The 23,006-nt window shown below is 41.2% G+C and overlaps 1 protein-coding gene across 1 annotated transcript in view; it reads right to left on the bottom strand.

The window, feature by feature from the left end:
* The window catches only part of LOC122529278, a 29,630-nt gene extending 12,210 nt beyond the window's left edge, over positions 1 to 17,420 (bottom strand). The window contains exon 1 of the mRNA XM_043655234.1: positions 17,361 to 17,420. The gene's annotated coding sequence lies outside the window, so the exon portion shown is untranslated. The remainder of the gene's footprint in view (positions 1 to 17,360) is intronic.
* Between the last annotated feature and the right edge of the window lie 5,586 nt (positions 17,421 to 23,006).

Here is a 23,006-nt window from a genome sequence, read left to right as displayed (position 1 = left end):
ACAATCAAACGATCGCGGGGAACGAATTAAAAAAAGAAAAAAGAAAGGAGAAAGAAAAGAGAACGGTATTTAACCTCTTCCGTTGTGGAACGACGTGCCACGCACGTCGAGAATTCTTTTGTTCCAAAATTGCAATATTTCCCCAATTTTAAGTACATTTAAGTGAATGAATGAATGAATCTTTATTTCAGCCTTTCGACCTAGAAATAGACCTCAGTGTCTTTACATTAATCTTTACATTTTGTTTTCCGTTTTAATTCCCTTGGTTGTCAAGTTTTCCCTTATTACTTTTCCCTTACATCTAGTATTGCATGCTTTAACCTAACTTTATACTATACATAGACTAATTAGACTAACAGAGAATGATATTTGCACACTGCCTCTACACTTAATATATTTCTCTTTGGTACTATACTTTAGTTTGGAAGTACATTTAAGTACAATCCGGGTAAAACATAATAATACATTTATTACTTCTCAATAATTTCTATCCAGTGATGTCGTACCGACGAGTTCGAAAAGAAAGTAACGAATTATCGTGTATCGGTCTGGTCACTCGTTATGGTCCGCAGTTCAAGTTGCCAGCGCAAGTGGTTAAAATCGATCCCGGTTTTCAAATATACCGGCCGGTTGAAATTCTAACAAGCATTATGCTTGCGTCGCGTTTTGAAAAACGTCCCGAGACAGGTGCATCCTGCTGATACATGCAGATGCAAATATTTTATGTCTGCTAACTATTTTATGTCTCCATTTCAACTATTTCTTTTTTCTCTTTTCTTTTTTCCCAACGGCATTCGATCGTTCAACGAATTGATCGCCAGAATGAGTTAACGATTGGCGTTTTATTATTCGTTAACTGTTATAAATAACTTCTCGTTTTCCCAACGATGGGAAACGTTTGTTCGTTTCTACCGTCGCGTGGCAATCGAAAGAAACTGACGCGCGTAAGTTGCGCAACGCTACAAAAATCGGTTTTTGATAAAAATTTCGTTTCTCTTCTCTTTTTTTTCAGTTGACGACGCGAAGCAATTACTCGCGAAATTATTTCGCGACGAGCTATCAAACGCTTTTATTATTGAAAAAAGAAAAACACACGCGCGCACAAAAAACATTAATTTTAACACACGCACGATTTTTCCAGCAGAACGATTTTTCATCGTTACAGCGAAACGAAACGAAACGAAACAAAGCGACGAAACTATACAGGAGGATTAAAGGCGTCTTCTCTGTGAAACGTGCAAAGGAATTGCTTATTATTTTCTTTATTATTTACGTGGAATTGCATCGTTATTATTATCTTTCTCGATATTTCACCGTAAACTTTGACCAATCGACGCGTGTTGCTTTGATTGCTTCGCCGATTATTCGAACCACCGAACATCACGCACTTGAGCTTCACGTTATTTCCAGCAAGTGCAAACATTTGCAGAATATATGTTCCAAGCAGAATACTTCACACGTACATTTTCATTAATTGTGTCGATTTCTGTTTTTTAAAAAAATATTTATCCATTTTTCTCAACGATTTTTTTATTAACAACGATCATACAGATTTCTGTCTGAAAGACAACCGATCGTTATCAGTGATGAATCAGATATTTAACCATTTCTTTATTGGCAATTTATTTATTAACGTCGATCATACAGATTTCTGTTCAAAAAAAAAAAAAAAAAAAAACGTTCGACCGTTTTCAGTGAATACAGACCAGAGAAAAGTTTTCGCATCGGCGTGTCAAGAGAACAGACTTTGAATATTAAATTTTCACGGTCCGATCTCGTGCCCGTCACCCCCTAAAAACATCCTTTTCGCGCGTTCACGACTTTGACACAACACCGGATCGCGGTAAATACGGTTTGCCGGTTTGTTTGCCGGAGCGAGGAGTATGCATGGAAATTACCGTTTCTCGTGGCCCAATGCTCCACTAAATCACATTGCCGGAAGAGTGAAAATTGTCTTGGGAAAGAAGGTAGATAAGCGCAGCGTGCGGATACCTTGGGAGGGGGTGGCGTATCAGCTTTGCCAATCCCACGTCCTCCTCTCGGCCACGTATTCACGCCTGTGCTCGTACGTACAGCTTCCACGTATGTACACACGTTCGAGAAGAGTGCCAGAATGGGCTGGTTGATGGGACGCTCTGGGAGATTCACGACTCGCAGGCGACGATGATTCAGCCTCGTGCTCCTGCGGCCCTTCCAATAACAATTCGTGCATTCGCGAGAAAAAGATACGTGGTAAGTGGAGTCCAGCGATCATTCGACTCGTTCGAGGAAATATTTACCCACAACAGAGAATTTAAACAAATATTTTTCCAATTATGAAACGGGAGTCTGATTTTTCGGAAATCACGACCGTTGACTGGTTTGACAACAATCTGCTCGTTACCACGATGAAACAAATGAGATGGATCGTAAGAAACGGAAAATGTAAATGCCAAATTTGATAAATACCGAAAGTTATGTAACTACGTGTATCGAACGAAAGCTTTATTATCGTCCAGGATACTTGTGCAACGTGGACACGTCGAGAAGTCGATCGAGTCTTAAGAATTTATCAGCGTTTTCTGTAAAAAAACACTCGACAATAAATCTCTATCTGCGAAGACGATTCATTACCGGGTGTTCATTCTCTCTTCGCGAGCGAACAGTTTTGAATAGTGTCGCTGAGTGTCGCGAGCGAAAGGTAGAGTCTCCGTCCAATTATCGGGATCGTCATAACACGGGAATCAGAACGAAGTTTCCGAGACCGGAAACTAGTCTCGTCGGTGATATTTCGAATTTCGCTCGGCAGACTTTACGACCGTGCGGAGATCGTTTGCCCCTGTTCCAAGGTTATCGAATAAGGCTGAGCCTCGAAAAATCGAGAACAGGCCGTGATTGCATTCACGATTGCATTCGGCCCTCTTCGTTAAGAAACGTGTACGTTCAAAGGGAGAAGAGAAAACTTGCACGCACCTTTCATTCGAACTGCGGAATCATTTGCTTGCACCTCTCGCAGAGAAACTTTTATATTGTCTTCAACACGTGAAATCAAATATATAAATTTTATTAAGTTATATGTATACTTACATTAAAATGTATATTATTAAATTATATATCTATTATATACAAAACTTATGTATATATATATTATATATTATAATTATAATATACATTTTATACATATAATATTATAATATAATTTATAAAAATAAATATAAATATATTTTATATAGTTTTCTATATTATATATATAATTTATATATTATATAGAAAACTTATGTATATATATATAATATATATATTATAATTATAATATATATTTTATACATATAATATAATATTATATATATATATATATATATAATTTATATATTATATAAAAAATATATATATAAATTATATATATATATATTATATATGTATATAAAACTTTCACTGAAAACCGACAGTGAAACTCGTGGATGTGTAAACTGGCGCGATAGAAACCCAACCGATTCTCGCACCCTCGGCTTTTTATTCCTCCGGCCGCGAGATGGTAATTCACGTACGAACGAACGAACGAATTTATTCGGTGGAATTTCACTTAACCGAACGCCTAAACTGAAACTTCGTTCCACCCCTACTTTGTCTTGCCATTGGCAAGGATGCCACCCTTGGCGAGAACTTCGCTCTGGCGCCGAGAGCGTTACACGTGCCACCCGGGGTTGCGTTAAGTTACCGAAAACTTCATTTCGCAGTAGCGCATCCACCGGTGATCGTGGCCCGTGTTCATTCATTTCCACGGCCGCGCACCGAGAACTTTAATTTCCTCTACACGTGTTTCGACCGCTCGAAGGCGCGACTGTAGTTTTCAAACCCAGTGAATCCCACGCGACGAGAGTTGCTGCAGCGTTCGTCGCGGTCGGTTGGCCAGAACGAGCGAGCAAGCAAGAGAGAAAGAGAGAGAGAGAGAGAGAGAGAAAGAGAGAGGAACAGAGAGTCCAAAAGCGGATGAACGCGGCGTTCTGTCTCGAGTCGAGAGCGTTTTTTGCACCGGTGTGTTTCCTGTCGCGTGGACAGGAGGAAACGGCACGCGGCGTGTAATACATACACGCCGTGAAAACCGGCTAATTGGTATGTTGCTGCCGCGACTATCGTTTTATAAAGCGATCCGTCGCGACCGTCGGAATACGGGATGCACACACCGAGCAGCTATGCTAGTGGTGTCTCCGTTAAATGGGGTCAGCCTTATTTATCGCGGCGCGATGTACGCGCGCATCCAGCGATCGTCCAGTGGCAGGGTCGTGATAAGATTTCGCAGCACTTCACCGACCAGGGAGTGAAATATTTTAATAAAAATAACTGCCACGTCGAGTATTTTCAGCCATGCTTCTGCATTCCTCGCGAACGAGTGGTACGAGCCTTGCTATGGCGCGACAGACGATCCGACAGTGACGTGGAATTAATCTGTGTTAATCGTTAATATTAATCCGTGTTAATTGCAAGGGTGGACCAAAAGTTTTTTTTAGTTTTTAAATAATTAGTTTTAGTTTTTAACTAATGTGGGATGAGCAAATTCTGGGAAAGGGCCCAGAACTTTCTCCAGTGCTCAACAATTGCAGATGTCCCAAAGTGCTGTACCATAAACTGTAGAGAAAGTTAGGCCTGGGACTTGGGAATGTTTATGGCTAGCCATCCAGGCCTAGCATTCAAGATATTAAGGGTATGGATGCGTTTCTGTGTATGTGTGTATGAATGACGAATTTTGTGCAGAGAAGAGAGTGAGTGTCGAGACGTCAGAGAGAGAGAGAGCAGAGTGAGTTGCTTTATTTTATGTTCTGGACACGTGTACACTCGACTCGACATTCTTTCTCTGACTTGACTATTTTACTACTACTGAAGTCGCCTTCCTGATCTATTACTATGTTTACAACACTACTACTGAAGCCGTGTTCCTATTACTATATTTACAACAATTATGACGTGCTTAAAAATATGAAAGAACTTTGTGGAACAGTGTTGGATTCCGTGTAATGGAGTCAACACGCTTGCAATTTAGAAGAGTTTATTCCCTTACAGTCGTGGTCGTGTATGAAATAGTGTTGGATAACCAACCCGGACAATATTCAATGTACGCAAATACTGACAATATGCAACAGTCCACATAAAAGTAATAGTTAGTCATAAGGGCAAGATCCAATAGTTGGTCATCTATGCTCCTTCCCCTTCCACTTGACGATGATAACCAAATATATATAAGGACATGCTTTAGAGACATACTGACTCTTAAAACATTCTAACTCATTATAGAGACATTCTATATCGTTAAGAGACATTAGACATTCATCATATTCTAAGACATTCTAAATCATTGTACATCATCCTATTTCATACACGGCCACGACTGTAAGGGAATAAACTCTTCTAAATTGTAAGCGTGTTGACTCCGGATTACACGGAATTCAACAATAGAATGATATAGAATGATTTACAATGATTTAGAAGTATAGAGTCTTAGAGTATGATGAATGTCTAATGCTCTTAATGATATAGAATGTCTCTATAATGATTTAGAATATTTTATGCTATCGAACGTCTCTAAAGCATGTTCTTATATATATTTGGTTATCATCGTCAAGTGGAAGGGGAAGGAGCATAGATGACCAACTATTGGATCTTGCCCTTATGACTAACTATTCACAGTCCACTTTTATGTGGACCGTTGCTAGCTCATTGTCAACATTTGCATAGATTCAATATTGTCCGGGTTGGTCATCCAACAACAAGTTTGTTCCGTTTTCTACTCAATGTATCAAAATTCGCTTTGCAATTCATATTCACCGGCGTTAAGATATCGGCATAGATCCTCGATAGTTTAATTTACGACCACGTGCCCGTATCTCTGGCAGCGCTATATCGGCGCGATTTTGCGAAACCTCCGAATTATGCGCCGGGTATGTTTTTACCTCGCCCCTCCCACGGGAGAAAGCGCAAGCAATACCATGAGTGGTGATCATATTTGAATGCAAATTTCCGAGAAACCCGGTAGCACGCTGATGAATCATGGTTACTCGCGGGTTATTTCACTTTTTCCCTGCGATAATCGTGGCGCAGGATAAACGAGCAATAAGTAGAGATAAAGCGAGAAAGATGGGCGGGCGAGCGCGAATTATTCATTCACTTCGTCGAATTTCGAATATTAATTGCGCGTTAGCTTGAAAATGGCCCCCCTGTTTCGTTGGCCGTTCCGCTCTCCGTTTTGCATTGCGTCCCGAAAACGCACGAGACGCGAGTTTCGAGTAGAGAGATCATGCGAGACATCAGATTTTAAATTGTGGCCATGGGGAGGTGTGATGCAACTACTGGATCCATTCGCGCGTTAATTAATCATGCGGACGAAACTTTGTTTACGCGTAAGCGCGGTTTCGGTGAAATTCGTTTTGAAAACCGTAACTCTCGAATCGCATTACGCAGCTTATGGTCGCACAGTGGACGGACTTTCTCACGGATACGTTGGATCTTCGTTGGATTTATTATCCTCTCGTCTCGCGTGTTTTAGAAACAGTTCTTCCTCAATGAACTTGAAGGGTTTTAAGGTTGCTATGATATTTACAATTATATACAATTATATTCAATTGGTGCGAGGATGGAGGAAGGATGTAGGTAAGGTGAGGAAAGGTTGTGCGTTTCTTCTCAGAGTCGCTGTCTAGACTCATCAGTGGGGCTGATGGCAGCGATCCTTTACCCCAGACGCTTGTTGTCATAACTACTACTCGCTAGGCTGGACCGGTCACCCATCCTACCGATGTTCCGAACTTTGTTTGCTTAACGTCGAAGATCGCTAGACGCACAGCCACTTGCAGCTTGCACGAGTCGGTGTTCGAAACTTGTACTCAAGGGACTATAGGCCGCTACAACAAACTTTCGAACGTAAAATATGCAGGTTTTTTTTTGAAACTTTTCCTGCAAATACCACAAACGACACTCACATCTGTACAACCAACAAAACAGATAATATAGACCTAAATTACCATTCTGTTAGTAGATAATGGGACGAAAAATGCCCCAGGAAATAAAATAAAAAGGAAAAAGAAAGAAATTGGTCAGATCAGATAAGTCAGTTTATTTTTATTCGTTCAGTCAGTTCGTCAATTGAGTTCAAGTCGCTCACTATTTTAGTTATGCTATGTATATCGTCAGTATTTAGTCCTCGTTGTTTAACATTCTTGATTCATGCAAAAATTGCATATTGAAGCTCTCACCTGACAAAAACATTCTTCTGGAAAATCTAGATCAACGATTCTTTTTTCTTCCGACGATTTAGATTTCGCACGAAACCATTTACGAATAAGATTGTATCTTACAGAGGGGTGATGGATTCCACGATGGCAACACGTGAAATTTTCGCTATTCGGAGGAAGGTTATCGTAGAATTGGGATTTCCGACTGGAAAGTTTCTGCATTCTGTGTCAGCCATCGATATCGGGTCCAATAAACCTTTTTAGCCTCCGTCGAGATTGAACAACGTTGTTGCTCGAGTAAATTGTACGCTCGAGTGTCGCCGATCCTTTCGCGTTACACGTATAATGCGCTCCAAAGTTCCGCGAAAGAAGATTATTTTCTCTGCTTGGCATGTCAGTAGAAGAGCGAGAGACGAACTCGAGACCGAGTAGAACGACTGGCTGGTTAGCTATGCTTGCATTAGCCCCTGTGTATGCAGCCTTCGCGGAAACAGTATTTGACGTGCTTCCGGTGGTCCCGAAGTGTGCGAGATTTATGAGATTTATGAGCCGAAGCCTCTCTCGTATCGTATCTTTTGGAGAAACGGCGAGGGAAATATCGCTCGACGAGATGAAACGAGCTCCAGGGATCTTTTCAAGCAAAAAGAAAAAAAAAAAAGAAAGATTCGTATAGTGACGGTCGGCCTTAACTCAACTTTGTAACGAGCTTTATCTTTTCGACGGTTTTCTTAAAAGAAAGCGCGTGTCTACGTTCGGTGGCGTCTTCAAAGGAAGACGATCGGAAAATTATTTTTCTATTATTATTCATTTGATTAATAAAATTTAAATAATTCCTTCCAATAACAATTGGCACGAATCTACGATAAATTCCACAGATTTTTGAACAGTGTCCAGGTCGGATTGGAAATAAATTTAATCGATTAATTCGACCTGGAATTAATTTCCAAAGATTGGACTGTTGAATAGATGAGTAATATCAAGGATGAAACTAATATAAATAAATTAACGAAACTTTAAATGGAACGATTAAACGATTATCTGACAAATGAAATTGATTTAAATCAATTACAGATAGGTAATTATATGTCTATCACGAAAGACGTCGTCGGTTAGCCAGTTCCGAAAGTAAAACAGCGACGAGAGATCCATCACTGGACGACGCACCGCCAGAACGGTGCGGAACGAAACGAAATTCGTGGGCTGAAAGTTGAATGGAAAGGTGTTGGCGTAATCTCGATAAGTAGCTGCGAACACGCGAAATCCCGGGAACTTCGCCTCTTCTTCTTCTTTCTTAATATCTGTTCGGTTTGGTTGTTCCCGCCGATACTCCGGAGCCATTTCTCACCCGCTATTTTTCCGAATTATTTCGGGAATAACGAATCACCACCGTAATAAGGAACCCGTTCGTTCAGAAATTGAAACCGAAGTCTTAATTGACGTCGTGGCCGTGGGCTCGGAATAATTGAACACTTGCCTCCAGGCTACCGAACCTGAATCTTTAAGCCGCGTGATTAAACGGTCCGCAATTGATTATTAGCAATTTAAAAAGGTGCCGGTTAATTGAGGATATCCCTCTTCTTCGGTGGTTATTTCAAGCCTCGTTAAAAACGAACTGCGTTATGTAAAACTCGATCGTTCGACTCGATTGTTCGCGTTCGCTTCGTAGTAAGGAGCAGCGTTTCATCCCGCGATCCCGATTGTTTCGCGGGGGCGTGCTTTCAACGTTGCATTAACGAGTTTGCTCGTCTCAGGCCTTGTTCGGGCTTGGTTAAAGGAGGATTCGAAACGCCCGCTGGCTTTATACAGAAATAAGTTTCGTTTGGAATTTGTTCCTCACGGCGGTGCCCCGGCTAGCTTCTCGAGAGAGAGGATCTGCTCGGTATTATGTAAATGCGGGCGTGCTCTCGGCAAGGGGCGCCGTTGCCGGCGTATGTTTGGGAAGAAGACAAGTGTGACGAGAAACTTGGGAAAATTGACCCGGAACCGCGGCTTCTACGGTGTATTTCTGCCCTGTATTTAGACTACTTTGGCTGCCCCCCCTCTCCTTCAGTTTCCATACGTTTTTCCCCTTTCATCGTTTCTCCGATAGCCAGCCGCGTAATACCATTTCTAATAAAATAAAAGTCGATCGAAAACTGTATGAAATTCGATCGGTTTCGTATCGAATTCAATCGGACCCGACGATACAACGAACTTGATCTATCTAGGTCTCGCCCCGTGTAAACGTATAACGCGATCCGACGCTCTTCGACGATCTTCTCCGTTCACCTAGCCTCTCGATTATTAATGGCAAAGCAGTCTAATCTTGTTCTGCGCCGGACCGGATTTTTGATTACTTTAAACCACGTGGGGCATCCTACGCTATTACGATTAATAATTTTGCTTCTGAAGCATGTCTTGCAATTTTTATAATATACAACGTAGAAACTAGAATTATCAAGAAAAGTGTTCAGAGTTTAAGGTGCATTAGGAGGAAGAAAGCAATAAATTTTATTTCGATTTCATATTTTATTTTGACAAACAATTTTTTAACAAAATGTCGAAATTAATTTAAAATAAAAGATCTCGTTCCGAATATTTTTAGTATTATTATTTATGTGGTAAGTGATAATAAATAATATTAAATAATAACTTGTTATATAAATTATATAATGCCATACAATAATACTAAATACTAATAACGTTATTTCAATTTTTTAACGTTATTTTGATAAATTTCATAGCGAATTGAATCGATCTTGACAGACAGTCGGGAAAAATAATTGTATACATGCCTGACGATTGGATAAAACGACTTTATAACAAATTTTTCAAGAAATTCTTCGTTCTACAACGGAAATTCCAAATGTCCTGAACGAAAAGTTCACTGTGAGGCGTATACGCCCGTCGTACAAGGAAACAGATCTAAAACTGAACGATTTGTTTTTTTTCTCGCGCAAAATTTCTCGAGATAAAAGAGAAAAAAGTATACCGATGTGATTGAACGATTTCGTGACACGAGCAGATTAATCCTTGGTTATAAATGATCGCGGGTGAAAGAATTTGACAGATGCGACGTGTTTTCAAAGTTGAAAACGGCTATTTTTAATTAGAATTCTGACGTATTGAAACTGCCGGTGTCATTCATCGTTCGTTACTGTACATTTTCGGATCTCCCTGTCCGTCTGTGTGACAGACTTTTTCCAAAGTGTCTGATATTTTTGCCCAAACGATTATGATAGACAGACAGACAAACTGTGGCGCGCGCGTTCGCGCGGAGTCGTTAATTAAATTTTCTAGAAAAAGGGAACGAGCATCGTTCGTTCGTTTTGGTTTACCTTTTTAACCCGACCGTTGCTCGGTCATTGGAGCAAAACGGACGAACCCAGGTGACTGTCGATTTGCATGTCGCCGTTGCCGACACTGTAACTCGATTTGTCGCTGCTACCTTTGCACTTTTGACGGCTGCCACGTGATCCAATTAGATCGATACCTTTCCCTTTCGCCACGCTCTTTTCTTTTCTCTCGTCGCTCATGTTCGGAATCTTGGAATTTTTAACACCACTTTGTCTTTTCTAGAATCCCAAAATTCCAAGGCAAGTGTCACTGTCTTAACAAGGAATGACAATTTTTTTTTTCAGTTGTTAACGAGTTTCACATGAAAATCGGAGGAACTAGCGTGATTCGTTTCTCACAGTTAGGAGCTCCTTACAATTTCGATACAACCTTAATACAAATTAATCTTACACTTTACCATCTTATCTATGCTTAACCCAACCTTGCCTAAGCCTTGAATAACAAAACGAAACAAAACAAAATTAGGTAAGGTAACATAAAGTCTGTCAATTTAACCTTTAAAACTAGAAACGAATTATCTAAATCTAAGCTGCATCCTGTTTTAATCAAATCTTTGATGTGATTAGTTTCTTATAAAATATCGTGCCGCTTTCTCCTCTTCAATTTCTATTTCTATTTCTGGCCACCAAATGACTAAAATATACTCGTCGTATATTTATTCTGTTTTTTTTTTTTTCTCGTGTATTTATGACCTGACAGAATTTCAACGTTTCGACACCCAAGTTCGGTCCATCGCGAACCGCGTCCCAATTGCCAAACGAGGGAGGTTCTTGAGAGTAGCCACCAGAGTATCGCGACAAACGCGATTATTCTCAAATGGAACCGACAAGGGAACTGCATCGCAGGGTAATTAATTGCTCAGCGAGTTGCCCGTGAAAGTTCATAAAATTCAGCCGCGATGGAACGAGTGCAGATTGTTTCGGTCACTCAATACTCTCTCTTTCTCTCTCTTTCTCTCTCTCTCTGCTCCCCTATCTAGCTCTCTGTGTATCCCTACGTACGTACATTCTGTGTATTCACACACGCACACTTTTGAGCGCGAAACGATACGTGGATTCACGTATGGATTTGTATCGCAAGACCTTGGAGAGCGAGAAAATACTCAAGCCGGGTAACAAGCTGCAAGCTTGAACCGTTTTATTTATGCGGTCGCTTTGGAGGACGTTAATGCACATCCGATGACGATCCGTTCGCGAACTAGTCGGATTTATTCCGATCGGGCGTTAATGGCATCTGGCTCATCGCAGCCTTCAATTCAGCTGTCAAATTTTCATAAAATACCGTGGAGATGTTGTACGAGTCTTTCAGAGATCAAATTAATCTTAAATTAATATAGAATTAATCTTAAAATAATATACTAATTATAATAATATAATTATTAAGTATCTCTCATTATTTTCACAGTTTTATTTACGTGTGCAAGTGCACGACCGTTTAATCAATTAAAGTGTTATTATTTAGATTGATTCAAGATTAACCGGATTAATTTAATTTATTTCGGATTTAATCTATTCCGATCGAACGTTAATGGCGTCTGCCTCCTCGCAATTGAGATTCAACGTTTCAACTCAGCTGTCAAATTTTCACAAAATACCGTGGAATTGTGGTACGAGCCTCTAAAAGATCAAATTATATCTTAAATTAATACACTAATTAATTAATATACAATTAATCTTAAAATAATATACTAATTATAATAATGTAACTAATATAATTAATTAACTAAATATCTCTCATTATTTTCACAGTTTCATTTACGTGTGCAGGTGCACGACTCTTAAATGAATTGGATTAATTAGATTAATTTAATTAGATTAACGACTCTTTAACAAAGAAATTAATCCAATTGTCAGGGAGCAAATGTCACCAAATAATTATTGGCAACATCTCTTTTCTCTAAATGAAAGGAATTTCAAAGTTTTCAATTAACTCATCACCGGTTTAGTTTTGCCTTTCCGGCCACACCAGAGGCGCAATTCAAATTCTCGAATGCGATACGGAGGGGGAATTTATTAATTTAACGACGGACACTGAATTAACGAAAAATTTGGCAAAACTCGGCTTGCCGAGGTTACCCGGAGCCGTGGGACCCGGAGCCGAGAAGTTTGCCGAGCGAGTTCATCGAGCGGCGCGCAGTTTATGCAGAACAGTCTGAACGTGTGTACGACGCATAAAAGCATTAGCGTGTGATGTATTTAAGCTTGCGCGTATGAAATCCACGGGCGGGAATTGGCTGCCGCGAGCACCGGCGTTCTCGCAGCAGCTGGCATTACAATTTGGAAATCCTCTATTAAATAAGTCAACCCGACAAAACTTCGCTACGTTCCGTCTCGTCCTGTCCCGTCCCGTCCCGTCCCGTCCCGTCCCGTCCCGCGATCGCGATAGGCGTTTAAGATTTTAATTAAGTCCGGCTCGTGCCTCCGCTACACGCAGATTTTCACCTTTTCACCCATTCCGGCCAATTATGAATCATCATCCGGGCCGATCCTCTAATAAGTCTCGGGATAATTGGACTGCCCCGAGCACGGTGTTCACGCGGCGATTCTGGATTATCATTTTCACGAATTGCGAAGCTTTTCATTTTCTTCTTTCCTCTTAATCTTCCGTGTTTCTATCAGAATACAACGGCGAATTATTTATCTTCAATTTGGCAAGTATTCTTTCGATTTTCTTCTCCCAGACATCGCGCCGATTCGAATGCTATTCCAAGTTAAACATTATATACTTTTTCTGTACGAAAGTACAATTATTAAAGCACTTTTCAAGGCTGTATACGCGACGAAGTTTATGCGCCCTTAGACGCAACGACTTTCCACGGAGAGCTTAAAAGCATCGACTGTAATCATTGAAAAACAAGCACCGCAACGGACGAACGTTAGAGGCGCGAAACGACGCGACCTACATAAGCAACGGATGTTACAAGTGGTCGCGTTTCGTCTCCTGCAACCTAGTATAATCGTGGGATATTCGAAAACGAAGTCTCAGTGTCCGATTATAAGTATAAGATTTCACTAGTAGATTATTACAGAGATCGAGCACTAAACACGATTGTGAATCCCAATTTTGTCAAGCTTGATTGCACCAAGAAGATTGTGTATCTTTGAAGGAAACTGCTCGGACAGAATATTTGTTGACTTGAATCACTGACTTAACTCTGGGGATAGGTGGGTTTGAAAATTGTCCTACATTTTTTTTGACATTTAATGGTGGAAAATTGAAATTACTAATACTCATACGTTGTTATATTTTATTTAAATTTCAATTTAAATTTTAATGAATTTGAACTACTTTAATTATAAATATTTGATACTACTTATTTTACTATCTTATATTAAATATTTAATACTACTTATTTAAATATTTTACTTTTTTCTTCATTTTAAGAAATACTTTCTGTTTAATAATTGAAATAAATGTTTTTTTCCTTCTTTTAGATTGAAAAAAGCAGATAGAGATTTTTTTTCTTTAAAATTGCATGTGCCTAAGGGTTAAGAGAGACGAACGAAACGTCAGCGTCAAATGTATTTAACATATTTGACACAGGTGGCTCCGATTTTGAAATTTACGCACCTGCCCGCCGCTTTAAATATTCATGATCAACCGGAAATAGGATGTATCCAACACGTTAATTCCACCATAATAGGAGAATACATCCCTTGAATGGATATATGTATATGCGCTTACCGAATGTTCTTTTCTTTTTCGTTTTTATTATCGGAAATTCGTCGAAAATTCGCTTCGATGGATGAAAGCAGGCGTATTTTTAGATAAAAATCTAGAATGAAGCTAAATCTTGCCTATGTAAGAGTCACAGTTGCTGGCTGGCAATAATTCAACGCGTACAATTGACGTCACACTCGCACTGTTTCGAATTAATGAAGCAGAACCTGTTTAGTGGCTGTTAGCGTTCAATCCACGAGAGAGAAACAGAGAGAGAAAGAGAGAGAGAGAGAGAGGCGAAACATTGATGCAGAAATTGCGACACACGGTTTTTTTTTATATCACGTGATATATTTTAAATATATGCATTTCTATTCGAGGGCTGACTAGCACGAGCCCGCGACGAGATGCGTTTGACGCGCGACCTATTTCGCGCTCGCGATGCGACAAGCTGCAGTTTTATTTTTTTTTCACTTTTTTTTTTTGCGTGCGATTAACTTCCATCAGAAATTGAACACGAAAAGCCAGCTTTGGATCGGGAATTAGCCGAATCCCTGATCCAGGGTGAAATTTTTCTGCGAACGGGTAACTCCATTCATTATGGCTCCTTTCATTAACGTTAATCTGAAAAAAAAGAAAAAAGAAAAAATGACGACGGGGATCAAATGAATTAAAGTTCGGAAATCGAGGAAAGTACCACATTCGTGCGTTTTGCATATAATATCTCATAGACGATTTCGTTTGAATCGAATGGAGCAAAGAATCTTGAAAATCTGAACGGTCAATTTACGCGCTTTTAGATAACGTATTTTTGCAAAGAGGAATACACGAGGAACTTCATAAAAATATATATTTCACCGTTCTGCTAATTCTCCAATTCGACCAGTCGGCCAATCCACGTAATGGACATGTCTCGTGAAAGGCGCCGGTCTGCTGTGAAACGGATCGTTCGATCATACTTCGATTTCCGTCTATGCTGGAGGGACAGATTCCCGAAGGTGCGACGATAAATGCAAAGTACGTACTAACGGCAACAGAAGGAGAATGTTCTACGGGCTCTCTTCACCTTGAGTGAGAGGAGAAGGAAGGAGAAGGATAGAGAATGAAGGCATTGCTTGATAAACCGGACACGTGCGTCCTCTTTTCCTCCGTGCCGTGCTCGCTCAGACTTTTCTCGGGCGAAACCACCCCCTTGCGAGCTTGCACGCACTCGTCGCTCCCCATTCCGGGGCGGGAGAGAAACCGAATCGAGCCTGCTATTTTCAAACGAGAAGCTACGATTTTGGAAATTACAGCCGTCCTGCGAAACACAGGAATTATGAGGGTCAACGGTTTCCCGCAGTGTGCCGCCGCTAACAACGCACGAATCGCTGTATGTCGAAGCGCCGAGTCTTCAATAAACGCACGTTCGCCACGTTCCGCTTTAACGCCGCGGTTCGAGATCAAACCGATCAAATTTAATAAAAAAGAACGACGTTGGAGATCGTTACATCGATGATTTGCAAGATCGTTCGATCTGGCGTTCGTTCCATGCGTTCGGCGAAATTCAGTTGAAATTTCCTTTCAGAGAGAAGGAAGATAATATTTGTTCAAGGAATTGACACTTGCATTGTTTTAATATTAAACGTACTGGGCACTTTATATATCGTTGTCTACCGTAACCGATCATATAACCGATTATGAAATAAAGAGGAGTACAGGTAATTTAATATAGAGAACGATGCACGAAATAACTTTTAGATAACAAGTGGAACAGAATTATATATTTTCATTTTTATTTTAACGAAAGTTCATTGAACAAAAGAAGTAACAACGAATGCAGAATTTTAAGTCACAATTTTAAACGAAACGTTGACACGTTTAGCGTTAAGAATTTATTTACGATCGACGATTGCCCAATGTGCAGGGTGAAAATTTGATATGGCAGAATTTCAGAAATTATCGTTGCAAAGTTTCTTTCGTAGGTCTGATTGCGGAAACCTGATTGCAGAATTTTACAATCGAATCGTGTCTTTGGGGAAAACGCCTTGGTTATGAATTCTGATAGGCCTGATTGTATTATTCATCTAGAATCGAATTTATCATTTATCTCAAATATTTATTATTTATCTAGAATATCCCCTGATTATTATTTCTATCTAGAATCAAAGAGTCCAGCGGTCGGGAAGAGCAAGAATGAGAGGTTTTTTTTTAAACCCAGAAGCGCGAGAGGGGGCAAATTTATGTGGAAATGTCGATTAGTCGCTGGCCTATAAGCCTATTTAACCGAAATGTCAAGATCGATTCGGACCTGCTTGTCCCTCGTTCGACCCTTCTCACCCCCGTGAACGCACGAATCGATCCTTCCTCTCGACTCGATACGGTTCATTCGGCAACTGTTACAAACTTACCGAGCAAACGCGTAGAATTCGGGAATAATTTACACGCTAATGGGCGACGTTTATCTGATTGTTTGGAGAAACAAGCGAAGCGAGCCGGCCGATACATTATTAATTCGACAGGGTTGAATGAAACGGAATTGTTAGGGAGGTGGTTGATATTAATTCGTGATCCCGGCGAGGCGCGTGTTCCGGCTCGGATCGTTAATAATCTGCCGCGCGGTTACGCCGCCTCGACGATAAACGAAACAAGCAGTAGAAGTAACAGAAAAATCCAGGACACGATCGGTGTATACAGTATTTAAGCGGTAATTGCGAAAGTCTACGGTCCAAGCCTCGCGAACCCGATGGTTAATCCAGTTTATTGAGTTTTGTCGAGTTTTCACTGGGGAAGGAGGATGGAAGGAACTTTTGTAAGTAATTATTATAATTATCGTGGCAGGCAACTTTAAGTACCTTTCTTGCTCCGATAAATCGTTCCCCCTTTTCGCTCTCTTGTTTAATACCGGGGATACGATGGACCCGAGTCGCGTTAATTAACCGGTCCGTTGCCCGAAATTCTAGCCGAAAAAGTAAAATCGACTTTTGGCACCCTCGGTCGTAAATATCTTGACGGTCATTAGCCCTCCCTCGATATCCAATCCCATGGATTTTAGGTAATTTTCAACGTCGTCACGCGCCGCGCCAGGCGAGTCATTGAAAAATACAGAATGCATAGGTTCTACGTGGTTATGTAAATTTTTTCCCCCGTGCTATATTCGAACCAAGTTGAAATTCGTCGGCCAACCTTTGCGTCTGGGAGCAGGAAATTGGACACGTACAAACTGAACAGAAGTTACTGCGAGAGGTTTTTGGTCTGTGGTTACCTTCACAGGCCGATGTACGGGGAAACTCCAACGTTCGATAGACTGAAAAAAAGAGAAAAAGAGAAAAAAACATGATTTCCGAGCGATACGTGGGAGGACAACTTTGATTATCAACTAAGAGACTAGATGTTTGCTCGAATAAGCGTTGATCGATTCTGATTTATTTATTACTTGTCTCTGTATGATTATCAAAGTGAAAGGAAATGAAAATGAAAATTCCACGAGCGAAGAACTATCCCTCTAACCATCCTTTGGTAAAATGTTTAAAGAAGAAACCATTTCGAGGCAACCTCGTTGAACCTCTTCCCACGAGAGAGCAAGACAACTATGCTCTCTTCGTCTTGGTCGAAAGTCGGCAAACAGTACGAATTAATTATCATTCGTCGCATACTCGTCGCATACTGGAACGCAGCTATTCTCGCGAGCACATCCTCATCGGGGTGGAAGAGGGGGAAGAGGGGGAAGTAGGTGAACGTTAAATAATAAATCATCACCAGTCAAAGAAATGACACGTTTTTGAGAAACGTTATTTATCATTGAATACGCTGGGCGAAGAGGCATTAAGTGAAACGCGGCCGCAAATTTGATCCTTCAATTCGCTGTTCGAGATGATTCTCTCAAAATACAAACACAAATTTCACGTTTTACGGTAATTTTTTCATTGAGTTGATAATCAACTTCAGAAGGCGACTATTGTCCACGTCTGTCTTTCTCCAGAGAAGCAAGAAATTGCTTTCGCGTTAAGAGTTGTATTTAATTAAATTACGAAATCTCGAACAAGTCAAGATTGTTCTTGAAGCAATAGAATACATTATTCAGAAGATTGAAAGATTACCAAGGGTAGTTTCTTTCGTCTGAAATACGTCTAATATTTTAAAATTTCAACGCATGAAATTTAACTTGAGTCATGAAATTGCATTCATCGGAAAAAAACCCACCGGTTGGTAAAATCGGATTCAGATAAATTCTTTAATCCTCCGATGCCTTTTTAAGCGCGCGCCACCATCATTTCCCCCCCGTTGGAATTTCATTCTATCGTGCCTCATTTCGCATACGCACGGCCAACGTAGGACGAGAGTCAAAGGGTTCATTTCCAAAAACGAATCAAGACTACGCGATTCCTCGAGCAGCTATGGCATTCGCCCATCCTTTGTGCAACTTCTAGGAGTGCGCAAAGGGACGGCAGTTCAGTTCCAGTGGTATGCGCCCGACGAATGGCGTGCATTAATTGTCCATTGTTTTCCAGCCGTTCTGGAATGCTTTACATCGGCTTCTGTCGTCGCACCCGACTCGTTGATTAATATGTCCATACTTTCTCGCGCCTATGTGAACGCCGTGAAAAAAAGAGAAACAACGCCAGCATAATAAGGCATAATAGATTACATGCACTTCGAGCTTCTCCTCGAGCTTAATCAAAGCTTCCGTTCGATACAAGTTCACTCTTTCAAGGGAGAACCTTTCGAGAAAGAATATTCGATATCTCAGACGTGCCTGTATTTTTCTTGAAATTTGAGAAAACTGCAAAAAGAGTCGATTTGGCGGGCAACTTAAAATTAATAAAATATTCAAGGTGTAGTACTTCTTTAGTAAGGGAAATCATTTTCCAACGGGTAATTAAATTGTCAAATTATTATATTCACGGAGATGTGAATTTGCATAAAGATAAACTCATTAGCGCGTGCATGCAGGGAAGAAAGCTCATCAGCGAAATATTTAGCGATGGGTAGTTAAGTTTCATGGAGCTTTCGCAAGGAAGAATGCTCGTTTCTTCTTCCATCGTGATAGAGCGAAGCATGGGGAGCGCATACACAGTGTAGCGAGGTGGAAAACTTGTACGATGCGGGAAGGCAGAGAATAAAGGAAGTCTGCCGCATCGACGGCTACACGTGGATCCATACGTGGAAATTGGAAATGCTTTGCATAGTTGCCACAGGAGATTCACTCCTGGCTAGTTCGCGGACGATACGGTTTGATGGCGATTCCGAATGGGTGTTCGTTTCCCGGAAAATTGCGTAAATTCGGCGTGATTCAACATTCCTCGTGGTGTTGGTTTTATCCAATGAATTCTCGATGAGTCGAAGAAAAACAACCTCTCGCAGATATAAATCGTCTGGTTGCTGTCTGTGTCGCGATAATCACGCTTGAAACGTCCGTGCGGATTGACGAGATTGATTTACGATAATACAGTGGCTCGCGATAAAGTTTAAGCAGTCAATTATATATTGATAAAAAACAATTGATCCAACATTTTGTAAATGTAGTTCGAGGCAATTTGCGTTCCAACGCAAGGTTGACACGTGCACACAGAGATTGACGAATCTAAAGTACAATAATGCGAGGAATATACGTAACGTCACGTAGGTGAATCGGAAGATCCTTATCGTGCGTTGATACGAATTGTAGAATCTATGATGGCATCTCAGGAATCACACGGATGCCTTATGTATGCATAATACCTCCCAAAGGGTGCGGTTTGTTCGCCGGTGTGAAACAGCGGGAACAGAAATGTGGCGTGTTTCGTCGGTGATACTAATTCTTGCATGACACGACAGCTGCGAGGCGGGACGTGCAAGCGAGCTTGCCCTTGTCAGAAGACTAATTCTGCTTCCGAAACTTCTATGAATACTGAGAGCGTGTGCGGTGTAAAACTGTTCAGGCTAGAAGACGCGCAACATAGAATTAAATTTGCCGCTGAAGGGGAAAGAAACTGGATCAAACTTTCAAACTCTTCCAGAGGGGAGAGAGAAGAACAAACGGAGAAGGAGGGGGGGGGGGAGGGAAGGGAGGTAGCCGCGGTGTCTCGCGAGACACCGAAATTCTTTGAGAATTAACAATTCCCCTCCGGTTCCTCTGTGTTAAACTTTACATGGTTAAACAGACTAATCCTCAAACTCCGTCGAGTCGCGTGTTGTTACATTAACGTCGTCCTTGTTACTTTTAACATTGATAACAGCTTGGCAACTGTACACAGATAACGCGAATACGTTTGATGATACACAGGTTGATACTCCGTCGGAACAATATTGGGTTACCCCATTGTAAAGATATTGACCGGAATAATGCACGTCCCTGGCGAGCTTTCTAAGCGTCTCCGCGATACTTTTCAAAGGTAACTCTCTCTCTCTCTCTCTCTTTCTCTCTCTCTCTCTCTCTCTCTCTCTTCCTTTCAATAATACCATGCCAAATGATACGTACGAAAATGGTGGCGTAACGATTACGCGATACTGAGTGCTCAAAGCAGCATGATCGTTCCTGAACAAATTGTTGGAACGATTCCTTTTTATACGCCAGCTTTTCCCGAACGGAACGAAAGCGCAGCTAAACTTTGTGACGTTTCAGAAGAACGCGTCTCAGCAATCGGCGAACTCTTGCTGCTTGGCTTTTGTCTGGGAATATTAAAGCGGTGCAATTTTCGAAAAAGAAAGTAACAGGCTTACTCAGGGATATGGGGTGAACGAAGCGTGAAAACGGGATAGATGGTTTCCTTTTCTCTCCAGCCGCGGTAAATATTATAATAACGCTTAGAATCGCGGGATAAAAGAAAGAGAGTTATACAGAGGAATATTTAAATATAGTTAATACGGAATTATATTCAAAGGTAAAAGGATTCTACTTACGGCGATTTTATTACCATGTCGGGATGGTTTTTCATTGCTACTTTAGAAGAAGTCTTGTTAAGAATATGTGATACGGTCTCGTATTGTACAGTTACCTCTCACATGGTGCAAAGGACAGGCAAACACAAAGAAAATGGTATATTTAAATGGAGTAGCCAGGTCTCACCCTAGAAACAGATATCAGTATTTATAGAAAAGAGCGCATTGAAAAAGGGAAAGTTAAATATTTATACATTTTTCAGGAATGAGAAATATAAACTAACACTTTTATACTCGCATTTAGCTTATTTCTTGCTGCATACGGTTGCGTGCATGCATCAGAGAGCGAGCAAACAGATTAAAGCAATCCGTGATTCACGGATCATTAATTTTTTATCAAAGAAGATACTTCACGTTACATGTTCGTTTCAAAGGTGAAACCATGATAGAAAAAGGACGGTTACGATATAACAAGTGGTCGACGGTTGATTTATTCGTTTCAGTTGCTTCATAAAATTTAATTACGAGACGCGAAGAGCAGAACCGATTAGAGAGACATTATGCGCGACATTTTTAATAACATTGTTCATACATCGAAAGATAATAGTCTACATTCAAACAGAAATGCGCGTTTCTGCTTCACTGCGCAGGAATTGATCGATGAAACCGCGGCGCGCATTTGATTTCAATTTCGCCCACGTTTGGCGCCATTTCTATTCGAAAGCACGGGGATCGACTATCACCGGTAAGTTACGTACATAACATTCCATATTCCACCGTAATAGTCCCTATTTGCAAAATTACATTTCCACGAAATGCATTACAGCGTTTTCTTCGAAGGAAAGCACAGGAGCTTGGCGAACCAGTCGATTTATCATCATTTGTTACATTAATCCAACGCGGTGACACAATCGGGTCAACATAACCTCTCAGGTAATCGCGTCGATACTCGCGACAATTATGCTCATACGTCCGTCGCATTTATTTGCAAACCAGTTGTCACAAACGAGAAAAGAATTCAATCATCGTTATGCTTTACCTTCGTGTAACCACCAAAAACTTCGACGTTCACTCAATCCATCGTAGTAATTACAGCCGGGACGTTGTACAGTTTACCGCGTTAAGAAGCTTTTTACGCCGCGTAATTACCGCGGAGACCGTTGGCGGGCGCATCGGTATCGAATCTGTGTCGGTGTCGGTGTCGGTGATCCAGCCTGGAATTCCCAATAACCGTGGAGCGATAGTCCTTGCCGGCGAATTTGGATGCAGGTTGCGTCGTCGCAGGGAGAAGAAAAAAAAGCTTCAAGTTCGAGCGTCTCCAGGAAGTCCGAGGTTAGGCGCCTCTCTCGCATCAGTGGCACATATACAGAAGAGGTAGGCGTGGCACTCTCTGCTGGCCCGTTGGATGCTTGCGCGTGCACACCGAGAAACAGAGACAGAAGCTGCATACACGCGCGCGCACGTGTGTGTGTGTGTGATATAGGGAGAAACGCGAGAAAGCGACGAGGGCGCATCGGTGTGTACGGTATCCTCGAACGAGAAGCGAGGTTGCGTGGTAGAGTGGGACAGATTATGCGATGGATGCACGCTCGTAACGGAGACGGATAGATCGGAGGACAGAATACGAGATAGCGAGCGGGAAAGAGACGGTTCAACAGCAAAAAGCCTAAGGACGAGAAGGATAGGAAAATGATAAGAGAAATCAGGTACGAGAGAGACGAAGGGATGCCTGCGCGGTAATTGGTGAGAAAAAGACGAACAGAATTGAAAGAGGGACGATAGCGTGGTGTAAGGGAGAAACGGCGAGTGCCAGCGAGACGAGGAGGCGACTAGAAAAAGAAGATTTTCGTTCGTTGTTTACGGGAAAGAGAGGGAACTAACTTGAACGCACGGAAGGGGTGAGTTGGAAGAGCGAAAGAGAGGGGGTCGTAGTGAGCGAGACGAGATGGTGGTTTCAGTCACCGCCCGATC

The sequence above is a fragment of the Frieseomelitta varia genome, unplaced genomic scaffold, assembly GCF_011392965.1.
Source record: "Frieseomelitta varia isolate USP_RPSP 00005682 unplaced genomic scaffold, Fvar_1.2 scaffold_281, whole genome shotgun sequence".
NCBI lineage: Eukaryota > Metazoa > Arthropoda > Insecta > Hymenoptera > Apidae > Frieseomelitta > Frieseomelitta varia.
This window is presented reverse-complemented; position numbering and strand designations above follow the sequence as displayed.